Here is a 19,312-nt window from a genome sequence, read left to right on the forward strand (position 1 = left end):
CCATGGGGGAGGGGGTAGGTAGCGGTTTGTGGGGTCTCTTTTTGTGGGGCTTCTTTTCTGGGGTCTTTTCAGGCACAGAGCAGCCTGGGGCCTTGACATAGATATGGACATAGTTGGGAGGATAATCCAATAATTACCCCCTGCCCCCCGAAGACGTTCCCATCTGAATCCCTAGAACCTGTGAAGGTTACATGTTATGTGACCAGAGGGGTGGTATGAAGATTGTACGTGGAATGAAGGCTGACCTCAGTATAGGGAGATTATCCTGGATTTTGCTGTGGGTCCAGTGTCATCACAAGGGTCCTTAAAAGTGGAGACGGGGGCTTCCCTGGTGGCGCAGTGGTTGGGAGTCCGCCTGCCGATGCAGGAGACACGGGTTCGTGCCCGGGTCCGGGAAGATCCCACGCGGCTGGGCCCGTGAGCCGTGGCCTCTGAGCCTGCGCAGCAGGAGCCTGTGCTCCGCAACGGGAGAGGCCACGACGGTGAGAGGACTGCGTACTGCAAAAAAAAAAAAAAAAAAAGTGGAGACGGAAGGCAAAGAGGAGGTCAGAGTGACGTGATGTGAGAAGTAACGTTGCTGCTTTGAAGATGGGGGAAGAGACCATCAGGCCGGGACCCCCCCTCCCCCTGCCCCCCGGAGCCTCCAGAAAGGCATGTCGCCCTGCTGACAACCCAGTGAGCCCCCATGTGGACTTTTCACCTCCAGAACTGTATTTAGTTCATTTGTGTTGCATTTAAGGCATGGAGCTTTTGGTAATTTGTTCAGACAGCCCTGGGAAGTTAATGTGATGGAGGAAGCATTTTGGGCCACCCTTTGTTTCCTGGGGGGGGGTGGGGTGGTGGGAGCTGGGGACCATCCCAGGGGAATGTCCTTCGGGGTGTGGCACTGGCAGACAACCCTGTATTGGGGCATGATCATGGGTGACTGGGTCTGTTGAGACCTGCCTGGCCAGCCTGGTGACCCGGCGGGAAGGCTTCGCTAAGCAGGTGTGCTGAGATCTGCGTGATAAGGGCTTGTGTAAATGCCAAATGTCCGTCACCTCTCCCTCTGACAGCCCAGCCTTTGGCTCTGGCAGCTTGGGAAGAATGGAGTGACGGTGCGTTAGGTGCTGGGAGGAGGGACCCCCCCCCTCCCCGTCCTGCCCTGCCTCCCCCCCTCCCCGTCCTGCCCTGCTCTTTTAAGTTTTAATTGTCGGTCTGTTAGAGTATTTCTTAAAGCATCTCGGGAGTGCTCGACAGGTGCACACCAGCAGGTTGGCTGTGCCTAGGCTCAGGGCCGGGCACCTCCTCAGTCTTTCCTGCCGGGGCCCTGCTGAGCTGCCTGTTCAGGGTGTGTGGCCAGCAGCCCCGCTGCCCGTCTCCTCTCCTGCCCTGACCCGCAGGAACGGGCTCTCAGGCAGCAGTGGGGGCTGGGTGGAGGTGACCCTGGCCCCGGCGGTCCCACTCTTGGAATGCAAGCAAGCCCCGAGCCTCGCCTCGGTGAGGCCATTTAAGAAGGCGGCATATTATGTCTGTGAGGGGTTTCTCACCACTAGTGAGTGTGTGTGTGTGTGTGTGTGTGTGTGTGTGTGTGTGTGTGTGTGTGAGGGGTGGATTCACTGTTTAGGATGCCATTAGACGCCTCTTTAAAGCCAAGCCAGAACAGCGCCTGGGTCGTCATCACCTGGGCCTGACGGGTACTGGGGTGGAGCGGGGCCGCTCCCCTGAAGGGTGAGGCTGTCCCGAGTGAGTGGCTCTCTTTCTGCCCAGGGCCTGACTCGGCTGGCCTCAGGTGCCCTCCTTGGTCCTGCTCCAGAGCTGCCTGGAGCAGCTGGCTGGGTCACCCAGAATGAGAGGAATGGCTGGGGATGCTGCCCGGGTTTGTGTTTGGCCTCAGCCAAGGTCAAGTTGTCAGGGAAGATGAAGCGGCAGAATCTCACTTGTGGGGGGGACGAGTCTTGCGGGGCCAAGACTGCTGTCTGGCAGCTCTTTTATATGCAAAGCCGACCCATCCGCACTTCCGCCCGGACCGCCCCCATCTCCGCCGCCGAATCCTGGGGTTGGCCGGCGGCGTGCAGGCACATGGCCGGAATGACGATGAGCGATTGTGGAGGATGCTCTGCTGGGAGGGCTTTGCTGAGCCAGCACTTACTTCCCTGCATTTCCAGCCCGCTCTCCTCTCCTTCTCTGGCAAAGGCCGGGCCATTGGGATGGTAATGCCCTCCCGGCTGGCCTTGGCTCCAGGTGAAAAATGAACTCAGAGGCCCGCCCTTGAGGCTATACAGTCTCACTTTTTTTATGCAGATGTGCTGGGGGGATTGGGGTGCTTGGGGAGAGTGGAAAGGGGTCCTGGGAAGTCCTAAGTCATGAAACCGAGGTGGTCTGAGCTGTCACCCCTCCTGGGGCATCTCCTTTGATGTGAATGTACCAGAGGTCCCAGGTCATCTACTCCCGCCCCCTGATCAAATTACCTTGCGCTGCTTCCTGGTGAATCTCAACTATGCCTTCACTGAGGGTGGGAGGTCCACCACAGACCATTATGAAAGGAAAATATAAGAAAAGAGCAAAGACAGAGTCCCAGTGGCATTATTTTTGGGTTTCTGTGATACTGTCCTCATCCACCAATAGTTTTTTCCTTGACTTTTAAAATAATAACGTTTTTTCCTTATTATAAAATGATTCTTTGTTTGGCAAAGAATTATGTAGCACTTCTTATAAGCTAGGCAACTGTTCTAAGCCCTTGGCAAATATTAACTCATTTAGTTTAATCCCGTGGCAGCCCTGGGAGACGGTGCTGCAAGGCACAGAGGTTAGGTGATGCACTGAGGGCACAGGGTCGCTTCCTGGAGATGAGCGGGCGGTACCGCTTCAGGGTCTGTAACCTTCTGTCTGAAAAGCAGAAAACTAAAAATGTTTAGTTCTGCCACCCAGAAATAAATACTCTCAGTATTTCCAGAATTTGGGGCATAGTATAGATGTATCATTAGTTCATTTAACTATATTAATTGCCCATAATTTGAATCGGTTTCTTTTTAAAAAAAATGGTCCCCGCATATATACCCTCGTGCATCCTGGCCTTACTTCCTCTTCACATGTTAATTTTTTTCGTGGCATCTCTTTACTTTTGAAAAGTTTACTAGACTTTAAGAATGGCTTAAAATTCCCCCAAACACTCCCATAGGCGCTGCCTCAAGGCAGTGTCTTCAGAGCATACTCCGCTGTTGCTCTGGAGTTGCTTCTGGTGGACTGGAGTTTAGTTGTAAGCAACTTAGGACTGTGTTGACGGCAGGGATGAGAGTGGCCAGAGGCCTGTGGGCCAGGTTTGGGAGGAAGTCCAGTGGATGAGTTAACAAAATTGCAGGTCGCATATATTACATCTTAACCAATTATTTAAGCAGTCATTAGTAAATCATTGAAGCTGACATTATTGTTCTTTATTATTAAATAACAGGATGTTGCTAATGCTATCAAGCATTAATTATTTAAGTCTCATTACTGGGTATTAAGCTTTATAGCGTTTGACTAACATAGAAAGTCAGAGGAACGAAGCCGATGTGAGACAAAAATGGCAGCTGTTTTCTGTTAGGGTAGCCTCCCTCCTGGTTTCCCCGAGAGCTTGAGGACCTGGTTTTATAGTACCGTTCCTTGTAACTCCATGACCCGAAAGTCTGAGAACGTTTGTCAGATTTTATTTTCTAATTGAAGGTCAGAGTAGACCTTCAAATGGGAGCCCTACTGGGTTGAGTAACATCCCCCCGGTTTATGTCTGCCGGAACCTCAGAATGGTGTTATTTGGGCATAGGGTCTTTGCAGAGGTCGTGTTAGCTCAGTTGAGGTCGTAGGGAATGAGGATGGCCCCTAAATCCAATGATCGGTGTCCCTAGAGGAGAGGGGAGAACCAAGACAGAGAGGCCTGGGACAGAACGCTCTGGAGAGATACGGGAACAGGCCACGTGACAGTTGAGGCAGAGACTGGAGAGAGGCAGCTGCAGGCCAAGGAAGGCCAGGTGTTGCAGGGAGCCTCCAGAAGCAAGGAAGAGGCGACGGAGGGTCCCTAGGACGCCACCGACACGGAGCCAACCTCCCTTCTCGAAGGAGAAGGTGAGGAGAAGGCGGATGGGAGGCCGAGAAGCACTGTCTCCCTTAGGTATAGGCATTTGGTATATGTTTGCAGAATGAAGGAAAGACAGAGCCTGCGGTGAAACTGGTGATCTCATTCTGCGTTCCCTGGCCGCAGCTCTGGGCGCTCTTGAACTGTCCGGACGGATATACCCTCTTTAGCTACAGGAACCTCCTTCTCCCACTTCCTAGCTATGGGATTTTGAGAAAGTGGCTTAGCATCCTTGGACCTCGGTAACCTTATTCGTAAAGTACAAACCCATCCTGGGTCATGGTGATGATTAAACGTGATGATGCTGGTAGAGCCCTGGTGAATGGTTGGTGCCCCGAGAATGTCAGCATTTATTACTATTGTTTGCAAAGAGAGGAGTAGTGTCGCTGTGTGTGCCGTGTTCCCTATGAACCCGGTAACCACTGGAGTCTCATCTCCCTCCTGTTCCTCCTCCTCCTCCCCGTCCTTCTCTGTCCAGTGACTGGGGAAGGCAGGAAGCCCCCAGGATAAAATGCTGAATCAGTTTCTCTCCTCTTAGACTGTCTTCTGCATGATCTTGTAGGTGGGTCGAGTAGCCATGCCCTGTCTACGTCCTCCACGAGAAAAAAATGATAGTGAGGGACTTCCCTGATGGCACAGTGGTTAAGAATCCGCCTGCCAATGCAGGGGACACAGGTTCGAGTCCTGGTCTGGGAAGATCCCACATGCCGCGGAGCAACAAGCCCGTGCGCCACCACTACTGAGCCTGCCCTCTAGAGCCCGCGAGCCACAACTATTGAGCTTGCGTGCCGCAACTCCTAAAGCCCGCGCACCTAGAGCCCGTGCTCCGCAACAAGAGAAGCCCCCGCAATGAGAAGCCCGCGCACCGCAATGAAGAGTAGCCCCCGCTCGCCGCAACTAGAGAAAGCCCGCGTGCAGCAACGAAGACCCAACACAGCCATATATAAATAAATGAATAAATAAATTTAAAAAAAATCGCGAGAGCGAAGCAGAAATATGCAGTGAAGAGGAATGGTTATTGCTAGATGGGGGCTTCTTCAGGCTCACCACGAGGGAAGAGAGGGCGTTGGAAATTGACGCTGCAAAGCAGGTACCACTCATCTGCACTGTGACCTCTGTTAGCCTGTATAACCGCCCTTCTGCTGATTGGACACCCAGGAGTGCTCCCGGGGGATGGCAACCTCAGGATAAATGGGAGAGGGGCAGTGGCTATGAGAACTTTCATAATCAAGTAAACGTTAAGGAGCCAGAGGGGAATTCTCCTTCCCAGTGTCTCGCCGCCCCTGTGTTTCGTCACGCAGGTCACTGGGGTGAAAGAGTTTTGGGGAAGCATTGAGTTTTAGCTTCTGCCATCCCCACAGCAATCCTGTTTCACAGGTTACGAAATGTGGTCTCAGGTTATTTTGGTTTCCTGGCCTTTTCCCAGAGCTGGGGAAGGGCCCGCACGCTCCCTCATGCGTGCGCCCTTCTTCCCTCCCAGTCCTGGCTCGTGAGGTCGGGAGGTTGGTGGCAGGGCCAGGTTGGTTCAGATCAGCCCTGCCCAGCTACCTGCTGCTTCACACCGCAGAAGCTGATTGTGTCTCTGATTGAAGTCTTGTTGCTGGGGGCAGGATGTGCCAGACTCCTGGTGCCCAGGGACCCCAGGCTTTATCTGTCCCAAGGCGGAGTCCCTCAGATCAGTTACAGGGTGTGGCTGCCCCTCAGCGTGGGTCATGGAAAGAAATGATTAGGATACAGTTCTTTGGTGCTTTTGGACCTACAGCCAAGAACTGTTTCGGCACCCAGAGAAGAATATCTGCAAATTCTAGCACCGGATACGGATTCAGAAACAAAACCAAGCAAAACATCTGGAATTTTTTCCCTAATTAATATATGCTTGTTGAAAAATGGCCTCCACAAACTTACAGAAACGTAAAAAGGAGGAAGTGACCTTCCCGTGTAATGTCATCCTTGTCGTTTGGCAGAGAACGTGTTAACGAAAGGAGTCAGAAAAACCCCAGCTTGGAATCCTGCCTTGACTGTTTCAGTTTCTGAAAGGTCACACATGAGGGAAAAGTCCTGCCATCTCCAAGGTACTTCATGAGAGTTACAGGAGATGTTTGATGACATTCTGTCCAGGGCTGTCGTTGGTCCTTTGTGGGTTCAATTCTCTGACCTGTTGCACGGGGCCGCCGTCTCCTTCCCCAGCCCTGTCCTCTGGCTTGCGGGGGTGGCTGGCTCTTGCTCTCCCGCCCCGGTTAGGCAAGGACAGTGGACCCTCAGGAGTCCAGCTGGGAGCGGCTATGGTGTCGCAAGACCTGGGCCTGCCTCTGGCTCCAGGCGTGTCCCCCTGAGGGTTTTGGAGGGAGTCCGGGCAGGTTCCTGCCAAATGCACGCTCCTCTTTGCAGACTCTAGAAGGTGCCCACGACACACACCTCAGTAAGCATGACCTGTGTGTACTTGGCGCCTTGAATTGCCTGAAGGACAACACTTTCTCATCGTTAGCTAATTTAGAAAATGAACGGAAGGGAGATACCTTTGAATTTCTGGACATGTGAAGAAGGAGGTCTGTCGTTCAGGTGTGTTCTTGGCTGCTGAGAAACCATTGGCTGCCTTTCAGTTCCTGAGCTGCTGGAGCTGGTAATAATGGCTAATACGTGCTGAGCACCTTCTGTGTGTGCGGGCCCCGCCGCGCACTTTGCCTGCGTTATCTCATTTTATTCTCCCAGCAGCCCTATGAAGCCCTATAAGGGCAGGTGTTAATTTCTGCGGAGGAAGGTGAAGCTTCAAAATGCTAATAAACAAGCCTCCTGGTGTGCACAGTGACTAAGGAGACAGGATGCAAGTGGGCTGTTGTGATTCCAGAGCCTGAGTCTCCAGGTGGATATTTCCCTTCCAGAGTCTCCCTGCTCCACTCCTTCCGTTAATCGGTGATTCAGCACCGCTCACTTTTCCTTTGGAATCTTTTTGCCTTCTCTCCATTAAAAAAACAGTCTCCATCATTCTGGCCAGGCACAGTGACCGACACAGTAGCTTTGCAGTAAATGCTCGGTGGATGACTATCCAGCGTGAGCATTAATTGAGCAGCTACTAGCTGCTAAGCAGCTGCAGGATTGGATTCTGGGAAACTTAAGGATAACACAGTTGCTATCCTCAAGCTGCTCACCCACAGCTTTGTAATGGAGAAAGCTCAGATAAAATGATGGCAGCTCAGTGTGGGACTAGGACCGTGGAGAGAATAAGGCCTGTGTGCTTTTAGAGCATCCCAGTTCCACATATGGGGTCGCTGTGCCGGAGCAAACGGGCCAGAGGTGACAGGCTTGAGAATTGAATTGATATGGTGTCTGCCTTTATGCGGTGGGAGCGCTGGGGAAGGGGCAGCAGTGGATTTAGCTGTAAGTCACAGGGGGATGATGAGAAGATGGGGGAAGGCACAGTGAGAGAAAGGGCTTTGCAGGATGAGTAGAAGTTCACCAAGAAGGCTGAGCAGTTGGAAAGACGGCAGAAGCAGAGGCCCAGGGGAGAGTCAGTGAGTGACATGTCCAGTGTGCTCAGACCTCAGGGGTGGCTGTAGCTAAAGTTGAAACTTTAAGAGCTGGGACCCTGGGACCTCAATCCCAGCTCAGCTTATTACCACCTGTGTTATAGATTTTGCGGTTTTTTTCAATACACCAATTTGAGGTGTGTGCTGCCTAGAAGACAATCGGTAAATATTAGCCGTGGGCATTACCTTCAGCCTGACTGTGAAGCAGTTGACTGTCATCCTGCAGGTTTGGGAGACCAATGATTAGATGTGTCCACGATCCTGTTCATCCTCAAAGGAAGGTCCTCGTCCTCCTCACGGCTTATGCTGAGGTGCCGCTGGGCGCTCAACGTGCGGGTTTCTTTCAACATGACCCTTTGGGTGCCTGTGTGTTTGTAAGAGGAAGCAGGAAGTGATGAGATGTGTTGTGAGCTGTACTGAGTTTTCTGTGGTGACTGGGGGAGAAATCAGAGTGTTTTAGCTTCACAGCGTCCCCTCCTGAACCATCTGGGATCCGTTTCTCCTCCCGTTGCTATGGTTTGTGGGGTCCAGGGGGTCTGCTGGGGCTGCATGCTACCTGGAGCCCATCCAAAGGATTAGAAGAGCTCCGGCCACAGGCATCGTGAGCAATAAGTGCTCGGGCAACTCTTCTCCTTTTCCTTTTTCCTCTTCCAGTTCCTTCCTCTCCCCTAAACCACTCCACGTTTTCAGGATTTAGAGTGTATTCTTTTCCTTTTTATCTCCCCCCCCCCCCCCTCGGAGACAAAAGGAAGTTTCCAGGTCTGCTACTTCCTAGTTAGGTGACCTTGGCCAAGCCACCCTGGTGAGCGTCAGCTGTTCATCTGTAAGATGCATCAGTAACTGCTTCGGAGGGGTGGGTGGATGCGCACCAAGTGAGACCCTGAGCCCCAGGAGCCCAGCTCGTGGCTGGCCCAGGAGGATGCTCAGTAAGGGTAACCCCCTCACTCCCTCCCAGCAACAACCACTCACAGCCTCACTTTATCTCAAAGGCCTGACGCTGAAGAGAGAGCAGTTAGCCCCCAGGAACAGAGCTTGTCCAGTGAGCCCTGCGGCATCCCGGCATCACTACATCACCCCGCATCACTGTATAATCCTGCATCACCCTCACCCCACATCACTATCACCCTGCATGTCTGTCACCTGAGGCACCTATAGAGTGGACCCCTCCCCAGGCCTACTGGTCAGAATTGCTGTGGGTGGACCTTGGCGGGGGGTGGTGGTGGTGGTGTCTGTATTGTGACAAGCCCCTAGGTGATTCTTAGGCACACTCAGGTGTGAGACCCACTGGCCCAGAGAAACCTTTTGGGTGCCTAGTACTGAAAGTCACACCGTGAAGGCACTAGGTAAATATGGAGTGATTCACGTACACACACACCCCCCCCCACAGCAGTGTGTGTGCGTGTACGTGTGTGTGTGTGTTATGTGCGTGTGTGTGCACGTGTGTGATGTTGAACTTGACTTGCCATGGATGCTGTGATGCCATGCCACTCAGTTCCCACGGAGCTCTGGAGACTTAAGTTCACCGAGTCAGGGTTTTTATTTGGACTACGATTCTGATATGTTTTTAATGCGTTTGAATTTCTGCTGCTTATTTTAAAATTTTCTTTTCCTCCTTTTCTACCTTCCTTCCCTCCGTCTCCTTTCTCTCCCTCGATAATGTTCATGTTGCCCACGTACTTTCTGTCTCCTGACCCCCGATGCCTACGGGTTGGGATGGAAGAGGGGCTTGCCTTTGGTGTGCAGGGGAAGGAGGAGAGGTAGGTGCAAGCTGCTACGCTTCCTTCACCACTGGCTGGATATTTTAAACTACTCCCTTCTTCCATGGAGCACTGGCGTGACAGCACAGCGGTGATCACTTCCCGAACCTCACACCCAGTCTGTTGGATTTCTGTTCTGTCACCTCTGCCGCCTGTCCCACTATTGCCACTTTGGATTTACCCAGTGTCCCGTGGGCAGGCAGCTCGCCCCCCGAGTTTACTTAGTGAAATGTGCCCATGTGACTTGAAGGAAAGACCTTTCCCGTGAAAGTCAGAAGTGCATTCCAAAGTCACAATCGCGACCTCCCCGGAAGCCCAGCTAATCCGGGTAATAAGAGGGGTTGGAATAAAGGTGATGATTATGGGATGTATGGAGCCGTGGGACGGGGTGGGGAGGGAAGGTGCAGCAGAGTTGCCGGGTGGAAAAGCTCTGTTCTGAGGAAACGAGCTCATGCAGAGGAAGTCAGTCCCCAGCCCCCGAGAGCCCGGGAGCTCAGGGTGCTGGGAACATGACCCAAATCCTAAAGCAAGGCCAGGGTTTGGTGTCGTGATGGATCTGGAGGAGACTTGTAGTCTGACGGTTCCGAGTTCAGTTCCACCCCTTGAAAGCTGTGTACCATAGGCGAGATGCCTTCCCTCTCCACGCTGACATTTCTGTAATTTGGGGATTTGAGACCTGTCTCGGAGGTTGTCAGCATTAATGGGGATTAAATGGGGGAATGAGAAAGGGCCTCTTCTGTGACTGGCGATTAATAAAGGCTGTTTCTCGTCTTCCTCCTTCTACCCCTTCCACTACCCTGAGCCTCTTTTCCCATCTTCTCAACTCGTACACCTCTCAGGCTGCACATGATCCATCCGTGAAAACAGCTCCAATCCCGCGCGGGGCTCCCTGAGGTCCTGGAGCACGTCCACCGCAGTTTGTGTGCTCAGCCTTTCAGTGGACTGTTTATTTCCCGTAGCCCTGTTGCTTTAATGAGATTGGAAGCTCTTTGCAGGCAGGGTGTGAAATCTTGACTCTCCTTCAGAGTCACTTTCTTGGAGAACATAATGCGTCCTAGAGCTTCTCTATTTGGAGTCTTCAAGGGTGGGTTCTGCTGTCCTGTAAAGAACTGTCTGTTTAGTCACTGTTGGGCGGCTCAGTTCCGTGTCCCTTTGTCCCCTTTCTTCCTGGGATTTGACTGACAGTTGGGTCTTTGCTGACCTTTCCCTGCGGTTCTTTATGGGCAAAAGCAAACAGAAGGAACTTAAAAAAAGAAAAGAAAAAGACTTTGAAGGCTTGTCATTTGTAGAAGGAAAGTGTTCATGGCTTTCTCAGCTCATTTCAGTGTCTGAATCACCTTCTGGGTGTAAAGGATCATGGAGGTGAGCTGATTAAATGGAAGGTTTTCTTTTATTGAGGACCTATTACGTGTAAGGGCTTGTATAGTTTAATTCTCATTTCCCGCCTAACTGTGCAAGGCAGGACCTATTTTGCAGGGAGGCAAGTAGATTCAGAGAACTGAAGTTCAAGGTTTCACAGCTGTTTGGTAAGCATTGGAGCTAGAATTCTCACCCTGGTCTGTTTGTCTATAAAACGCTGGTCATTGCTGGGCACGGCTTCCCTCCCGCCCACCCTGCTGTCTTTCCATCCATCCATCTGTCTGCCTGCCTCTTTCTCTTTCTTAAAATTGCTGGTGCTATTTCTCTCTGGTCTGGTCTAGTTAATGAAAAAGAAAGCTATTGTGAAGTAATCCCAGGGATCTGTAATCAAGACAGCTGGACCCCCGAAACAGGCGGGTCTGTAGGACAGTCTATGACAAGTGTGGTGCCATCACGTTCTGCCTGTGTGGGCGCTGCTCCCAGGTTTCTCCAGGACCATTTGTCTTCTCACCTGCAGGTGGGGAGAAGCAGTCAGGGGTCAGTTATTTTGGGGAGACCCACTGCTGCACTCCCACCCTGTCATCCCTGAGCCTGGTGGGAATGATGTGATGGGCAAACGTCCCCCTCTGACGAGGAGCCTTCTGGAGCAGCACGTTGTAGGCAACATGAGACGCTTACCTCGGGAAAAGAGCAAGGCCCGGGGCCCACCGACAGGCCATTGGGTCGGGGCGTTCTGGTCGGTTCCTGGCAGTGGACACTGATGCCTTGGGAGTCTGTTCATTGCATTTTCTAGCCACCAAACTCCCAAGAGCCCTCCCCAACTCTGTCTTCCAGAACCTTCTTACCCTGTCACCCTGCCCCTGGTCTTTCCCTCCATATCCCCGTTCTAAGGCAGGACAGCCTAGTTGTCAGGCAAAAAAAGGCTGTGGAGGCAGAGTGCCAGGGCTCCTATCTCAGGGTCTCCGACTCCCGCATGGCTTTGGCCGTATAGCTTGCTGTGCGCCAGTGTCCCCCTTTGAAAACGAGTTCCTACCTCACAGCATTGTCGAGGTTACACAACATAAGACAACCAGCGCTCTTGGAGCGAGCTTGCAGGTGGTATGGCCCTGCTCTGCCCGGCCTCTGGCCACGCTGGCTTCAGGAGCAGTGCCTCTCCCAGGCATCGTGTGCCCAGCTCACCCTTTCTGCTCAAGATTGGCTTCTTATTCTGCATCCCACAGGTCTTAGCTAGGCCACCCTGGGCAAGTCACTTTACCTCTCTGGGCCTTGTTTCTCAGCCGTTCAGTGAGGAACCAGATTATTTCCAAGGTTTCTTGTGCTCTGTCGTGCCGGGGCCTCTCACATTCAGCGTGGCCCAGCCTCTCCTCCTCTGCCGAGCACCCACTGCCCTGCCGTGGGAACCCGGCCATCCGATTACCAGCATATCCGATTACGGCCATGCAGCATCTGCCCGTTCATATCTCTGGGTCTCTTGGTGTAGCCTGAAAGCTCCCTGAAGGCAGGGATCCTGTCTTTCTCGACTGATGTGATTTCCAGCTCCCAGCACCATGCCTGACATTGTGAGCATTCAATGTGCAGCAGTTATGATTAGTCACTTCCTATTCCAGCCAACATTTATCGAACCTCTGCTGAGTTCTCAAGGGCTGTGCAGGTCTCCGGGAGCCTGACTGGACCCGAATGTCAGAGTTTTTGAAGAATGGCTCTAACCGGTGGAGGTGCCTGGCCTTAGACGGTTCAGTGCAGAGGAAGTTCAGTCCCTTGCTGACTTTGGTGAGAGGGGCAGGGCTCAGTCTGCATCTCCCAAGCAACAGAACTGGCTGATCAGGACGGTTGAGGTGATGCTGACTTTCTGCTGAGTCAGGAGCCCCCGTGGGCAGGTCTGGGCACTGAGCATTTTGTATACAGTCTCCTCCACATACGAACCCCAGGGGACATGCATTTCGATTCCTCGTTTTCACTCAACACGTGAGGAGACGCTTCCAAAGAGCCTAAGGGCTGTGCCTGTGGCCAGAGAGCGACTGACCCCATTGCGATTCCCACCCGGGTTGATCTGGCCCCCGAGCCCCCATCCCCTGCGTGAGGAATTGGGCGAGTGGGAGGCGGGGGAGAGGGGGAGCACGGGCTGGAAGGCTTGGAAATTCCAAGGCAGCTGAACCGTGTCATCCCAGCACACACTGGGGAGAAACTGAAACGAAGCAAAAATAGAGTCAGTCAGCAGTCGGACAGCTGCCGCTTTCCCTGGGAACAAATCTGCTTGCTTTATCTCCCCAGGTTAGGCAGACCCCAGCTCCCGGGGTGTCACTGAGAAATAATCCGGGCACGGCTGGAGAAATTACCTCCGCTCCCTTCCTCAGAAAAAGGTAAAGCAGACACCTGCCTGGTAGCATCCGTGTGGATGGAGTCTTGCGTACCTGAGAGAGAGCGAGGCCAGCTAGGATGGTGCGAGCTTTACTGACTGGCTCCTTCCCCTGGGGAACTGGTCCATCCTCCCCACAGCTGGCCCCCTTCCCCACTCCGGTAGCTTTCAGAGGTGGGGCGGTCAGCATCTGCTGACTCTTGCTCCTACTAAAATGAACACTCTGACTGATTACTGCTGCAAGAGAGGGAAAGACAGAGAGAGAAAACATACACACGGAGTCCAGGAGACCCAGAAGCAGAGAGAGGGCTTGGAGCCCACACTAGGAGACACGCTCTCTGGCTCCCACCATCACAGTCAGAGAGACTGTGTTTGTCTCCCAGTGTCGGCGCCGGGGGCTGCGCGACCTGGCTTTGTGCGTTCCAGTCTCTGCCAACCCAGGATCCCTTAAGCCTTCCTATTCCCAGAGCACTCCTCTGTGCCTCCCATCTTTAGGGGCAGCTGGTATTTTAGAAAGATGCTTTCCTGGTGTTGGGTAGGAAATAGAGGCAAGCTGTTTCTCGTTTTTCTTCAGCATGTTCACTACTGGGCAGCGGGCAGCTGTTGGAAATACCTGGGAAGGGAGGGTCAAGAACGAAATTGACCCATTTGGGCCTGACAGAGGCAGAGGCTAAGAGGGGACAGACTCAACCAAGGGAATCGGGCCAGGGGCTGTATTTTCTTGTGGGGCAATTCCATGTCAAATTCCGTGTCACTAGGCCAGAGCGAGCTTATTTGTGAAGTGTTTCCCTGAGCACCCTCCCCGGGGCAGGGTCAGCTGTAAGGCAGCAGGGCTTGAAAGTACAAGGCAGAGAAACCTAGAAGGGGCCATTCCCAGGCCTGAGCGGGTGTTGCCACGTCTTCGGTATTCCAGAAAACGTACTTGCGCGGGAGACATTAAAAAAAAAAAACATTACTTAACTTTTTATTGAGGTTACATGCATAAAAAAGCACACATATCAGAAGCATATAGAACAACTTGATAAGACATCCAGTGTAGCCGCCCCCGGGATGGATAGAACACTGCCAGCCTGTGAGAAGCCCCCTCCTGACCCCTTCCCGTCACCGACTGTCCCTTCCCCCCTCACTCAGATGACCTTGTCCTGACTTCTAACAGCATAGATTAGGTTGACATGTTTATGTTTTTAATATAAATGACATCACAGTGCATTCCCTTGTGTCTGGCTTCTTTCACTCAAAATTACATTTGTGAGATGTATTCACATGCTACGTGCAGTTGTAGATCATTCTCGTTGCTCTGTAATATTCCTGTGTGTGTGTGTGTGTGTGTGTGTGTGTGTGTGTGTGTAGTATCCATTCTCCCGCTGAGGGGACGTTTGAGTAGTTTCCAGTGTGTGGCTGTCATGAGTAGTGCTGCCGTGAACATCCGACAACATATCTTTTGGCGAACATCGGTACGCATTTCTGTGAGTTTATACCTAAGCGTGGAATATGTCAAGCATATATTCAGCTCTGGTGGATAATGCAAAACAGCTTCCCAAAGTGGTTGTTTGTCTTTCTTTCTTCCGAATGTCTGTGCACCAGCTTGTATGAAAAATGCCACTTCCCCAGCCAAGCCAATCCTGGGTATTCCCTGCCTTTTTTTTTTTAAAAAAAAATTAATTAATTAATTAATTAATTTATGGCTGTGTTGGTTGGGTCTTCGTTTCTGTGCGAGGTCTTTCTCTCGTTGCGGCGAGCGGGGGCCACTCTTCATGGCGGTGCGCGGGCCTCTCACTGTCGCGGCCTCTCTCGTTGCGGAGCACAGGCTCCAGACGCGCGGGCTCCGTAGTTGTGGCTCACGGGCCCAGTTGCTCCACGGCATGTGGGATCTTCCCGGACCAGGGCTCGAACCCGTGTCCCCTGCCTTGGCAGGCAGATTCTCAACCACTGCGCCACCAGGGAAGCCCCGCCTGCCTTTTTAAATTTTGGCTAGTCCATTACAGGAAGAGCAAATGACCCAAAAGGAGTCACCTAGCAGAGGAAACAGAACTGCTCCCTGAGGGAGAAGTGTTGCTGTTTCATGGTCCTAGAAGCCATGGTGTGTGGCGCCCTGCATCCTGCGTTCTTGCAGGTGGAGTCCGTGGCAGAGCTGCCTTCCTGCGAGAGCATCAGCACAGCCCCTGCCCCTGGTCAGGGACCACCGCTTTGCTGCAGTAATACCCAACAGACCATGGAATAACTCTTCCGCAGGTGACAGAGCTTTAATGTACCCAACCCCAGCAAAACAAACTGGGCTTCACGTTTGCCTGTGGGCCTCAGTAAACATTTAACAGACTGTGTGCCCCCTTCTCTCCCCTGCCATTAACCAGGGCTGGTGCCATAAATTCCTGCTCCTCTCCTGTAAGCAGCTCCTCTCAGCTGACCCGACTCCGGTCCTAACGTTCTGGTGCGGTGCTGCTCCTGGGCCGGAGCCGAGGAGGAAAGAGGGGCGGGTGTGAGGGGTCCCGGGACAGACCGCCCTTGACGGGTGGGAGGCCGCCTCCGTTTGATGTGTGAAATAAGGGCTGACCCTGAGCTCTTAGTGTGTGCCCAGCAACATGCTGAGTGCTTTATGTTGATTATTTCATGTCAGCTTCACAGCACTTCCAAGAAGTGGGTAGATGTGATTTACTCCCATTTTACAGATGAGGAAACCAAGGCTGAAAAATATTTCCCCAGAGTAACATAGCTAGTAAATTTGGTAGCTTGACTTCCAACTCTAATGTTTAAACCAGTCTCCTGTACTTTTGTCTTGGGGCCTGACATCTAGACTTTTAAGCTTCCTTTTGAACCCATCTTTCTCTTGGGTCTAAAAGCTCTGTCAGGCCAGTTTAAATGGAACAAGGGGACTCACTGTTTGACCTCTGGTCACTGAAGAATGAGTAACACAGAGGATGGATGCCCTTTGGTGTGGTTGCAACGATAGATGGAATAATGACCCCTAAAGATGCCCATGTCATCGTCCCCAGAACCTGTGAATATGTTACCTTACTCGTCACAAGGGACTTTGCAGATAAGATTAAGGTTCAGGACCTTGAGATAGATGATCTTGGACCATCTGGGCGGGTCCAGTGTAATCTCATGGGACCTTAAAAGTGGTATAGGGAGGCAGAAGAGTCAGAGGAGATGAGATGATGGAAACAGGGTCTGAGAGATGCTGTGATAGAGGAAGATGGAGGGAGGGGCCCCTAGCCGAGGAATGTGGGCAGCCTCTAGAAGCTGGAAAAGACAAGGAAGCGGATTCTTCTTAGAACCTTCAGAACGGAACACAGCCCGCCAACACCTTGATTTTAGCTTAGTGGGACCTGTGTTGGACTTCTGGCCTCCAGAACTGTAAGCTCATGAACTGTGTTGTCTTATGCCACTAAGTATTGGAGACTGTGTAATTGCAGCAGTGGTTGCTGTTGATGACAGCTGGTGTACTGGTCGAGCTCGTGGGCTTTGGAGCCAGATTGCCTGATTTCAAATCCCTGTTCTGTGGTTTTTCTAGCTGTGTGACCTTGGGCAAGTGGCTTAAGCTGTCTGGGCCTCAGCTTTCTCATCTCTGAAGTCAGATGAGAATGTTCTATAACACATAGGGTTGTGGTGAGGATTAAACGAGGATTCTATGCAGGGGGAATGTCTAGAACTAAGTTTTATCAACGGCCCTTCAGGTAGGCATCCCGGATCAGGGCGCAGACTTAGGAGACAGATTGGGCTCAGATTCGGGCTCCACTCTTTCTAGTTGTCTATGGCTATCTTTCCTCATCTGGAAAATAAGGGCAGGAGTCTCAGGGTGGTTGGGGATTGCATCGGATGGGGGCCAGAGCTTTTAGCAAGGGTAACCGCTGTTCCGTAAGGCCAGGTATTGTTATCGTGGGTGGGTAGGTGGCTCTTGAGCCCCCAAAGCCCTAAGCATTGTGGGTCCGTCTGTTCTTCAGTTGCCTTTAGAGTAAGGATGAGGAGACCAAGGTCTCCCCATAGAGCTGTAACAGTACTGAGTTACCTAGTAGGCGCTCAGCAGTTGATGAAGGGATGGATAAAAAAGGAACAGGCCCCAGGCCGTGCCCCTGAAGACCTTCATAGCACAGGACAAGGCCTGGAAGGATGCCAAGGCTTTGTGGTTATCTTTAAAGAGAAACAAAACAGAGAACTACTTCCTACCAGCTGACCCCAAACCCCCTCAGCTGGGACCTCTGGGCCCTGCAGGGGAGCCCGGGGCAGTGTGCCAGGCCTGGCTGTGCCGGTAACTCCCTAAGCCAGCCACCTAACCTTTCCGGAACTTTCTGTCCTCCTCTTTACAATGGGCGTACCTCCGCCCCTTTGCCCTACTTGGATAGTTCCTAAGGAGGAACCCTAAGCAGTGGAAAGTTCCCTTGGTGAGAGAGGGCTTTGGTGCCTCTAGGACACTCCCCGCCCCCCGTCTCTGGCCTCACCTCTCTTTTAGTGTCAGAGCTGCGGGGCCTTAATTTTAGTGATTCCCCTCTCAGCGTATTAGGTCAAACGTCAGGAAGGAAGAGTAGCTGCTGCTCTGGGTCCGTGATTGTAACAAGATGGATTTTTCTCCTTCCCATCCCCAGGCTTGATCTTTTGACCAGAAAGGAATGAAAAAGATGGTCCCTCGTGACGGCTGCGCCTGTCAGCTGCGTGGAGCTTCCTTGGAGGATTTTTCGGAGCCGTGTGGACGTGCAGTGATTCTCGGCCGCCCGAGGAATAATGCCGGTGGCAGCGCTCTCTCCGATGACACACACAACCGCCCCATTTCTGGATGCTAAAGGTGGTTTTAGGAAGGCCCTGGCTGCGCGCCTCGCGGATTCCTGCAGCCCGGATGCCCCTGGTGGACGGAGCACTGAAGCTTCCTGCCCTCGCTGCCGGGCTCCCTATGAAACGTAAGGCCCATCTGTCTCCTCCTTGTTCACGCGTCTCTCGCGTGTTCTGTCCAGCGCCCGCCTGGGCTTCGGGTGCTGCTTCCCTGGCTGGTGGGAGAGAGGTCACCACCACGTGGCCGGCTCTCAGAAGGGGCTGGCATTTAACGAGCTCACTCTGCGTGTCTGGCGTCGTGCCGGGGGTGTCGGGGGGGGCACAGATGGAAACGGAAAGGTGCCTCCAAGGAGCCGTCACTGATGTTCTCATCGTGCCTGCCACCCTCTACTGATTTTCCTGGTTCGTGTGTCTGCCCTCCTCTACCAGACCGTACGTGCCTTGAAGGCCGGGGCCTCTTCCGCGTGGCTCTGCGTCTCCAAGACGCTGTGTAGTGCCCGGCACATCTCCTGCTGCAGAGAGGGTGAATGAGGACACGACTGTTACCCAGTTAAGACGCTGCAGAGTAAACAGGGAGGGTAGGCACGGGGAGAGGATTTTCTGGCTCTGTCCTGACGGCTGGGAAGCAAGAACTGAGCGTCTGCTGGGCGCCTGTGGAGCCAGAGGGCCTGGGTTGGAATCTGTAACCCGTATCTGTGGAGTGGCGCGGGACAAGTGACTGCTGGATTCCTTGCCCTTCTCGACTCAGTGGGGGTGACCTATCGTCGTCCTTCACAGGGTCGGTGTTGGTCCTAAAATAGTCGTGCGCGTGCCGACAGCCAGCGTCGTGCCTGGCGCGCGGCAGATGCTCAGTGCGCGCTAGGGAAGGTCACTCGTGGCTGCTCGCGGGAAGGCTTCCAGGAAGGAGGCGTGTTGCTTGGGCCGTGGAAGTCTTTCTGAGCACAGCCAGGTGGGCCGTGCTGGCCTTTGAACTGGGAACTGCTGGTTGGCGTGGACAGTTGGTCAAAGGCCCCAGTCCCCAGAGCCCACGGGAAGGCGAGTGGCCGGCCGGCAGCGGGCGAGGGAGGGGAGCCTCCCGTCCGCGTGAGGGAGGGGGGCAGCCGGACTTGGGCCCAGCGACGGAGGACTCTGGCAGTTCTGCAGTTGACAAGCTGTCCCGACCGGGCAGCTAGCTAGAGGTTGGTGGCTCTGAGGGATGTTGGGCTGCCCACAGGAGAGTGGCAGCTCCAACAGCCAGTGCCCCGTGCGCTCAGGTCACCTGGGGCCACCTGGCACTTGGCTGCCAGGACGGCACGAGGGGCGGTGCCTGGGGTTCGATTTTGGTTGCGTTCTTTGCAGTTCCGCTCAGGCCCGACTGCACTTCTGGGCACGGCTTTCCCTGACTTCCTCGTGGAAGGAGTGTCCCTCTGGTTATTCCCCGCTGTCCTGGTCCACAGCTCCTCCGTGCGTTGTAATATCATAACCA

The 19,312-nt window shown here is 53.2% G+C and overlaps 1 long non-coding RNA gene across 4 annotated transcripts in view; it reads left to right on the forward strand.

Annotated features, from left to right (window-relative positions):
• Positions 1-19,312, forward strand: part of LOC131743968 (uncharacterized) — a 405,600-nt gene that overhangs the window by 52,793 nt on the left and 333,495 nt on the right. The window contains exon 6 of one of the 4 annotated variants that reach the window (XR_010837566.1): positions 17,667-17,975. The exons of 1 other annotated variant lie outside the window; for it this stretch is intronic. This is a non-coding gene — a long non-coding RNA (uncharacterized lncRNA). 2 more of the 4 variants (XR_010837567.1, XR_010837568.1) reach the window with 2 other exon arrangements.

Source organism: Kogia breviceps, chromosome 17 (genome assembly GCF_026419965.1).
Source record: "Kogia breviceps isolate mKogBre1 chromosome 17, mKogBre1 haplotype 1, whole genome shotgun sequence".
NCBI lineage: Eukaryota > Metazoa > Chordata > Mammalia > Artiodactyla > Physeteridae > Kogia > Kogia breviceps.